Source organism: Chelonia mydas, chromosome 2 (assembly GCF_015237465.2).
Source record: "Chelonia mydas isolate rCheMyd1 chromosome 2, rCheMyd1.pri.v2, whole genome shotgun sequence".
In the NCBI taxonomy this organism is placed as follows: domain Eukaryota; kingdom Metazoa; phylum Chordata; order Testudines; family Cheloniidae; genus Chelonia; species Chelonia mydas.
The window spans coordinates 230415914-230424518 of NC_057850.1; the positions used below are offsets into that span (position 1 = coordinate 230415914).

The 8605-nt window shown below is 42.1% G+C and overlaps 1 long non-coding RNA gene across 3 annotated transcripts; it reads right to left on the reverse strand.

Annotated features, from left to right (window-relative positions):
- Nucleotides 1-763: 763 nt before the first annotated feature.
- LOC119565418 lies at nucleotides 764-8270 on the reverse strand. 3 transcript variants are annotated; one of them, XR_006289087.1, is made up of 2 exons: nucleotides 6303-8270; nucleotides 764-2918 (listed from the first exon to the last, which is right to left on the reverse strand). It is a non-coding gene; the product is annotated as an uncharacterized LOC119565418 (long non-coding RNA). The 3 variants fall into 3 exon arrangements; XR_005224070.1 differs by having other exon boundaries at nucleotides 764-4983; nucleotides 6303-6687; XR_006289086.1 differs by lacking the exon at nucleotides 6303-8270 and adding an exon at nucleotides 4865-5350.
- Between the last annotated feature and the right edge of the window lie 335 nt (nucleotides 8271-8605).

Here is an 8605-nt window from a genome sequence, read left to right on the forward strand (position 1 = left end):
TGGCAAAAATGAGAACAGAAGCAATTTTTTAGTGATAGTGACCTGTGACACTTTTGTATTTTTATGTCTGATTTTGTAAGCAAGTAGTTTTTAAGTAAAGTGAAACTTGGGGTACGCAAGACAGATCAGACTCCTGAAAGGGGTACAGTCGTCTGGAAAGGTTGAAAGTCCTGCTCTGTAGCATGTTTTTCTGTAAGATGCAACTCCGGTTAGAGCTGATACCTATTCTTTTTCCCAAGGTAGATTAAAAAAAAAAAATCCAATGTAAAAATCCAATTTTTTTTTATTTAAAGTAGATACATAGTTTTGAAAAGAATAATCCTGTTTAAATTTGAATTTATGACCAGCTATGTGAAGGCCTAAACTTACTAAAATTGATCAATCATTTAAATAAATTTTAAAAGGTTACATCAATGAGCCCCTCTCAGAGTTTAATGCAGTAGTCCCCAAACATTTCAGGGTCAAACCCCCACTTAGCCCTGTCCGCACCCCATCCTGCCATGAGCCAGGGCCAGGAGTGGGGCTGCGGCTGGGGTAGGGCTGGGTGTGGGGCCACAGCCATGACTGAGCATACAGCCGGGAGCAGGGGCTGTGGCTGGGGCTAGAGCACAGCTTGGAGCAGAGCAAGGCTGCGTGGTGCTTCCTCCCTCTTGCCCACGGGGGCCGTCCCAGGCCCTGCTATGCTACGTCCCCCCAAACATTCCTGCACAACCACATAGGGTGGCGTGCCCCACAGTTTGGGGACCTTTGGTTTAATGAGTTAAAATGTGCTGCCTTTTTTTTTTTTTTTTTTTTTTTTTTTTAATATGTACAAAACCAGTGGGTAACATCTAACTTTTGAGGTCAATTCAAGCTTAATACAGTAGTTACATTACAATGTCTTATACTGCATTTCAGTCTTGATATTATTTTCAGTCTTTACAATGGAGCAAATGCTGGTAATTACATTTTTTCCAAAGGTAAGTTATTTCAGTTTGTTTTGCAGAGAAGTTTTTGCCTTTAATGCCTTTCTTACTTTTCATTTTAGTTTAGCTAGCAGATGCAGAGAGAATATTTTCCTAATTTGAACTAGTTCATGCAAAGTTGAGAAATGGATTGGAGAGCTGAAAAAGTAGGAAAGCTCGTTTTCCTCTTCCAATCACTAAAAAAACGGGTAGGAGAACATTAAAAACTGATGAAAACCTGGAGATAATGGGCCTAATTTTCAAGGGTATTTTGGTGACTAAAGATCCAAATGCGTGCCTCATCCAATTTTCAGAAGAACCTATCCCCCATGGGTATTTCTGAAAATCTCATTAGACACCCTTGAAAATCTGGTCCATAATGACCAGAAACAATCTGTCAATTCACCAATGGCAGTTAATATTTCCATTGTTTAATAAATCAGTTTTAAATAAAAAAATTGTTTTGAGAGGAAAAAATGGGAGTTTGTTTCCAGCACCTTTGAGGTAGTTTTAGTTAACTAATATAAAAACAAATGTAAACTGGTAATTAAATTAAAAATGCATTAAAACGGTAATTTCCAACCAAATGCAGCGTGACAAATCCCAAATAAAAAAAGTCACCATTCAGTAAATAAGGAATGAGTCATTCACCATATTCCCACGTAAAAATGGAAAAAATTAAGAATCTGAATAAGTATGTTAAGCTTAAATAAATGCATATAGATAAAAGTGTTTCCTTCTTGTTGGCAAAGAGAAGTATCAAATTTTGTGTAAAGGCGATATTTGATTACAAATCAACATGTTTTAGAAGTTATACCAATCAATAAGAACAAACCTCTCTTTAGGAAAATAGCTAAAAAGTACAAATGCAAATCAAGATTAAAATGACTTTAATTGAGATTTCCTGCTTGCTTATTTAAATTGTGATTTAAAGTTAATCCACCCAGCTGTTTTCTATGATTTCTATAACATTCTTCCACTTTACCACCATTGAACTGAGTGAAACTGATTTACCTTTGCAAATGGAGTTTTGTTTTTTATTTATACAGTGCCCACAATGTGCTAGACACTACACAGATATAACAGGTCTGTGCCTAGAACAGTTTAGAATCTGAATGTATTTTGATTAAAAATATATATGATGAGTACCTCTATCAAATGCCTCATGTCGTGGATATCAAATTTATTTTAATGTGATTGTTTAAAGTCAGTATCTTCTCCTTGTTCCAAACCTACCTTCTGTCTACTCCAGCCCTCTTGATCCACCCTGATCTTTCATTCCTATTAGCTCAATTATCAGATGTGGGGGGAGGCAGATTGTCTTGAAGTCTCTGGCCATAAAGTAATTGGTCAGGTGGGGACCAGGTGCCTGCTGGTGATGAGCTGGGTGGTTAGTTAGGAGTCCTGTGACATGTGGTCTTGATCTCTGTCCAGAATTCACAGTAAAAAGAAAAAAAACTGCTTAGAGTGTTTTTTAAAAAGAGGCCTGATGGAAACCAGATACAACCAGCTTGATCTGACTTAGGTCATTAAGCTGTTGAAAGTCAACTGGATATTATCATCATTAAAAGATCTGTCCTCAGCGGTCCACCGCATAGAGAATGTAGACAGACCCCCAAACCCCTTTTGTGCAGATGGTACTGGAGAAAGCAGGTTTCGAAAGAGGGCAGCTGCTCTGGTTCAGGGAGGCTTTATGATGAAGCAAGGATGTGATGCTGAAAGGCTCACTTGAGGGGATTGCTTTCAAGAAGTAGATAGCTATTCACTTTTATTCCCCCCAGCTCCCATGCTGAGATTGTTTTAGCTAGGTTCAATTATGGAAAGTGACGAATTACGTATGTAATCTAGGGGAGGAAGTGTGGAGACAGCACTAGCCTATAACATAGGAAACTTGGATTCTATTCCTGGGTCTGCCACTGGCCTTCTGGGTGACCTTGGCCAAGTCACTTCATCTCCTTCTCCCTGTTTATGCATCTGTAAAATGGAGATAATAATGCTGAGCTTTGTAAAGAATTTAGAGATCTGCTGCTGAAAAGTGCTAGAAGAGTTAGAAATTATTATTAGACACAAACAGGTTCCTTTATTTTAATGCCATTCTCTGTTTTAAATCACAGTACTGACATGGGAGTAACTTCCCTTTGACATCAGCAAACAGAAGAGACCACCATAACCTCCATGAGGTGCTGAAATGGAGAGAGTTTCTGGAACCTTTCCCCTCTCAGCATCAAGGCAGGGGTATGAGAAAAGTAGTTGGCTGCCAGCATGTTTGTTCTGGCTGCAGCAGGGGAACGCAAGCAGAGAAGCTAAGAGGCCAAGGCAGAGATGACAGCTGGAGGAGGTGTGGGTCACAGATGCCCTTTGGGTTTTGTGGTGGTAGGTCTCTGCTGACTGCTAGAAGTCGCTGCCATCAGGTATGTGGTGAGAGGGAGAAAGTGAGGTTTCCCCAAGCCACTAATAGCTGGTCAGAAAGGAGCAGGGGCATGTCGCCTACACGGTCAGTCCTCCCCCATACACTACTTCTAATGAAGCTGGTGGAAACACAGCAGGGGGCTTCTCTTGTAATAGCTGCCTCCACTGGTAATGCAAGCACCTATACAGGACAGCAGCTGTCTGGGTGAGCAACATCATGCCCAGATCCAGCCACAAGGGGGTTGAAAGGATTTTCTACCAAGGAAGAGCCAGACTTCACTCCTGAAACTGAATCCCACTTCAAGTTCTCTCTGTAGCTTTGTACTTGCTGAAAAGGATTGCGGGTTAGTCCACCTCAGCTTGATGCCAGGGGACTGGAGCCATTGCAGTCTACTGTGCAATTACAGTTCAGACTGGTTCAGTTCCTGTGTATTGCCATGGTTTTAGTTACACTGTCAGGGACCACTGCAAAAAATGTTTAATGTTTATCTGAGTTGGTGACATTACAATCTATTACATGCAAGTCAAAAAGGAGAGAGAGACACTCCCCATTTCACAAGAAGGAGAGACAGAGGAAAAGCAGAACTAAAGCATAAAGGGAAAGGACCTGAGCCCAGAACATTTTTTCTCACTTAAAAAATAAAGATTATATGACTCATTAAAGGTTAATTCAAATATAAGACAACATCTTTGTAAATTTTGATATATTTAAGGAAGACAGGAAATTCCATTGTCCATCATTTTTTTATTTATCATGGGTGAATTTGTGGCTTTCATACAAGCCCTGAGCAAGGGGGCAGCACATAAATCAGATTTTGACTTGATTATAATTAGCTTCCCAGTCCCTCTGCTGTACAGGGAGAGTGAGGGGGTGAATGTAAGGCTTATACATATCATAGACTAATTCCTCCACAGTACCAGCCAGCGTGCCCTGGCTCTGAAAAGATTGCTTTTCTCCATGTTGCTACCTACTCTGTACCCATCACTGCCCTTGAACATTTGGCCCCAAACTGCCCCTATTCTTCTACAGCTAATATTAGTGTCATTCCAACAATTTAGGCAACACAGAACAATTCTATCCCATTAGCAAAGATATTTTCAACAGCTTTCTAGAAAAAGCTGCATTTGCACCAATGGACTCTTATTAGGCTTGTCCTTTAACTGAAGCGGTGGGCTACCAAATAACCTACAATCCTTAAAGACTTTTCTTGGTTAACAAATGGGTCTCAAAACATTTACTAAATAAGGTTCAGCCCTTACAATACCCCTCATCTCCTCCCCTCCTGAACCAAGGGAGCAGATTATCTTAACAGGCAGTATAGCAATTTTTAAATCACTCCTTAGTTTTAAATAGGAGCACAAGAACTGCCATGTCACATCAGACAATAGTCCATTTAGTCCACTATCTTCTCTAACAGCGGCTAGTACCAAATGCTCCAGGAAAAGGTGGGGGGAAATTCCATAACAGACTCTTCTATAACAAACTACCATCAGGGAAGTCTCCTCCTTACCATAGGCTGTAGGAGGTTGGATTATATCCTGATAAAACAAATATTTTGAAGCACATGGTCACAGTTATGAGGCTTGCTGCACCCATTTCCCCCTTCTGGTCTCTGAGGGTACATCTGCCCTGCAAAATTAAGTAATTGTGGTGTGGTTAAGCATGTCTGCTCTAGCTTTAATCTAGCCAGCATGGGTAACAATAGCAATGAAGATGCAATGGTACAGACCCTGCTAGCAAACTGAGTGCATAGACAGCATCCCTGGGGGGCTTGTACAGCAGAGGAATTGGGTGGCTAGACCGCACTGAAGCCTATGCTGCCATATCTTCACCATTATTGTTACCAGTGCTAGCTATCATCACCCACAGATCCCTTCCTGCCAACTGGCAGAGGGCACAGGGTGTATGTAGGGTTTTACAGGGATCCCCAGGGTTGGCTATATGCAAAATATCAGAGGGGTAGCCGTGTTAGTCTGTATCCACAAAAACAACAAGCAGTCTGGTGGCACCTAAAGAATAACAGATTTATTTGAGCATAAGCTTTCGTGGGTAAAAAACCCACTTCTTCAGATGCATGGAGTGAAAATTACAGATACAGGCATAAATATATAAATTTATGCCTGTATCTATAATTTTCACTCCATGCATCTGAAGAAGTGGGTTTTTTACCCACGAAAGCTTATGCTCAAATAAATGTTAGTCTTTAAGGTGCCACCAGACTCCTTGTTGTTTATATGCAAAATCGTTCACCAAAGTGTGGCATCTGAGGGGTCTACCGAGAGCCAGTAGCCCACTAGTCATTATAATCAGCGCAAAATGTATGCACAGATAATATTTAAGGAGTCATGCATCTGTCATGGGGGTGCCCCCGGAGAGTCCTTTTAGACCCTAACCACAGGCCACAACCATTCCATGTCTCCTTCAGCACCACTGTGCTTTATTATGTAACCCTTCTGCCAGGCCGAGTTGATAGCAGCCAGGGCTGGGTTCAGTACACAGGGGTTCCCTCTCATCAAAGCAAATGCAAAATTGGCTCGAGCCCCCACCCAGTGACCTGGGAAAATCTTACACACACCCCTGGGCACCTCAAAGAGGCAATACTTCCCCTCTCGCAAGCACAGAGTCTCGGTGTAGCAGAGAATCTTTAATAACATGAGGTAAATGACATCAGCATTAAATTGGGAGAACACCACAACCAGGGTTCATCAACCAAACCATGAGCAAAGACCCACCCCAGCAAATTGGGCCATGTCCTTTCCCTCGGGTTCTTGAGTCCAACAAACCCAAACATCTCTTAAGTTCAGCAACCCAAAAATCACCAAAGTCCAACAACCCAAAAGTCCAGCCCCAGAGTTCATCTGCAGAGTGTTACTCCCCAGTCTGGGTGAAAATGTGTGTGTGTGTGGGGGGGGGGGGGGGGGGGGGGGAAGAGGTAAGGGGCACCTTACATGATCTGAAGCTGATTGCCCCACAGCTCCATAGGGCTTCACTCCGCTCCACCAGCCGTCCCACAAACTGCTCCGCAAGCAGCTTCCGCCATCCCACAAACTGTTCCACCAGCCGGTCCGTGAGCCTCTCCAGCCATCCCATGAACTGCTCCGCTCCGCTCTGCAATAGAGCTTCAGGCTCCCCACTACTTAACACAGTGCTCAGTGATTTCAGCTCTTAGTAATTTTAGCCCTTTAGTAATTTCAGCTTGTAGTCGTGGAAGCCTCAGTGCTGGTGCACCATAAGGCCAAAGTGAATTCAGCTCAGGACTATTGCTAGACTCCTAATAGACCCAAAATTAGCTCTGATATTCCACAGTGGAGAGAGACGGAGGTACAACTGATGTTTCAGGCCCTCACAAAGGGGCCCACACCACCAGGTACTAATACCTGTCTCCAGACTCTCTCAATTCACAGAGTTTTGGAACCCATGTCCCTTGCCTAGCGAGTGCTACTTAGTAGATGGCAAGTCCCTCCATCATAACAAAAGGCCAAGTATAGTTCCACTGTCCTTGATTCCCATAATCAGGGTAATAACAATTTATTCTTCCTGCCCCAATAACAGAGACACTGGGGATCCCACAGCAGCCAAAGTGACCATTTGGGCAGCTATGGACTCATTCTAGGCTGGGTGGGTGTGTCTATGCAAATGAGATCAGCCCCTGAAGTTCTTTTCCACAACTTGCCACACCTCACCACCAGATGTCAGGATGGAGCTCATCCTGACTCTGCTTACAATTATATTCTTTCAACAGGCCACAGCTTGTAGTAGTATTCACAGTCCATAGCTAGCTTCCCCACTTGCTTCTAGGAAAGGGAACAGAACAGCAGTTAGCCCTCTGCCTTCCTTTGGACTCCCCCTGTCCAGAGCTTACTTCCTATCGTTCATATCATCCCACCTGTTGGGGTTGCTTCTCCTTCAATTAGCCCTTCAGGTAAACCTCTGCTCAGTTAACTGACACGTTCTATCAACTACCTGTCTTCCAGTTAGGTCTCAATTTATTACAGTATCTATGTTAAAAATTATGTTCTTAAGGTCTTGGAGTCAAGGCACGTCACCAGGACGTGACACACCTCACAAATGTTCCTTTCAGGCAGGAGGTAACAGACACCTGTGTCCCTGTCCAGTCATTTGCATATTGTATGCCTCACAGTGTATGCCTATTTGCACAATGAGTCACAGGCAAAGTAAGAGACTGCAAAATCTGCAAGCTGAAACAAACACCAGGGGAGTGGGATCCTGTTTATGAATAAAGACGAAGGATTATTCTGGTGTATCTTGGGGAGCAAAGATCCATACTGGGTCTTTCACCAAGGAGGCAAGCTGACAGTGGACTTGTCTCATGAAAGGAGGGTCACAGCCAACCTTGCTGTGGAGCATTGCAATGATTTTGGGAGAGAATACAAGACATGAAAGCATCTAGTTAATTAATCCTAAACTCTAGAACATGTTATGATTTTCTAGATAATCTTTTATTTACAGTACTTTGTGCTATTACTTGAATCTCTATGTTTTGTTAACTAAGCATTAGGGCTGTCGATTAATTGCAGTTAACTCATGTGATTAACCCCAAAAAATTAATCACGATTAATTGCACTGTTAAACAATAGAATACCAATTCAAATGTATTAAATATTTTTGGATGTCAAATATATTGATTTCTATTACAACACAGAATACAAAGTGTACACTGCTCATGTTATATTATTTTTTGACCATCATTTTTACAGTGAAAATATTTGTAAACAAAAGAAATAGTATTTTTCAATTCACCTCATACAAGTACCCGTAGTGCAATCTCTTTGTCGTGAAAGTGTAACTAACAAATGTGGATTTTTTTTTTGACATAACTGCACTCAAAAACAATGTAAAACTTTAGAGCCTAGAAGTCCACTCAGTCCTACTTCTTGTTCAGCCAATTGCTCAGACAAACAAGTTTGTTTACATTTACGGGAGATACTGCTGCCTGCTTCTTATTTAAGTCACCTGAAAGTGAGAACAGGCGTTCGCATGGCACTTTTGTAGCTGGAGTTGCAAGGTATTTATGAGCCAGATTTGCTAAACATTCTTATGCCCCTTCATGCTTCAGCCACCATTCCAGAGCACATGCTCCCATGCTGACAATGCCCGTTAAAAAAACGTGTTAATTAAATTTGTGACTGAACCCCTTGGGGGAGAATTGTAAGTCTCCTGTTTTTCCTACATTCTGCCATATATTTCATGTTCTAATAGTCTCGGATGATGACCCAGCACATGTTGTTCG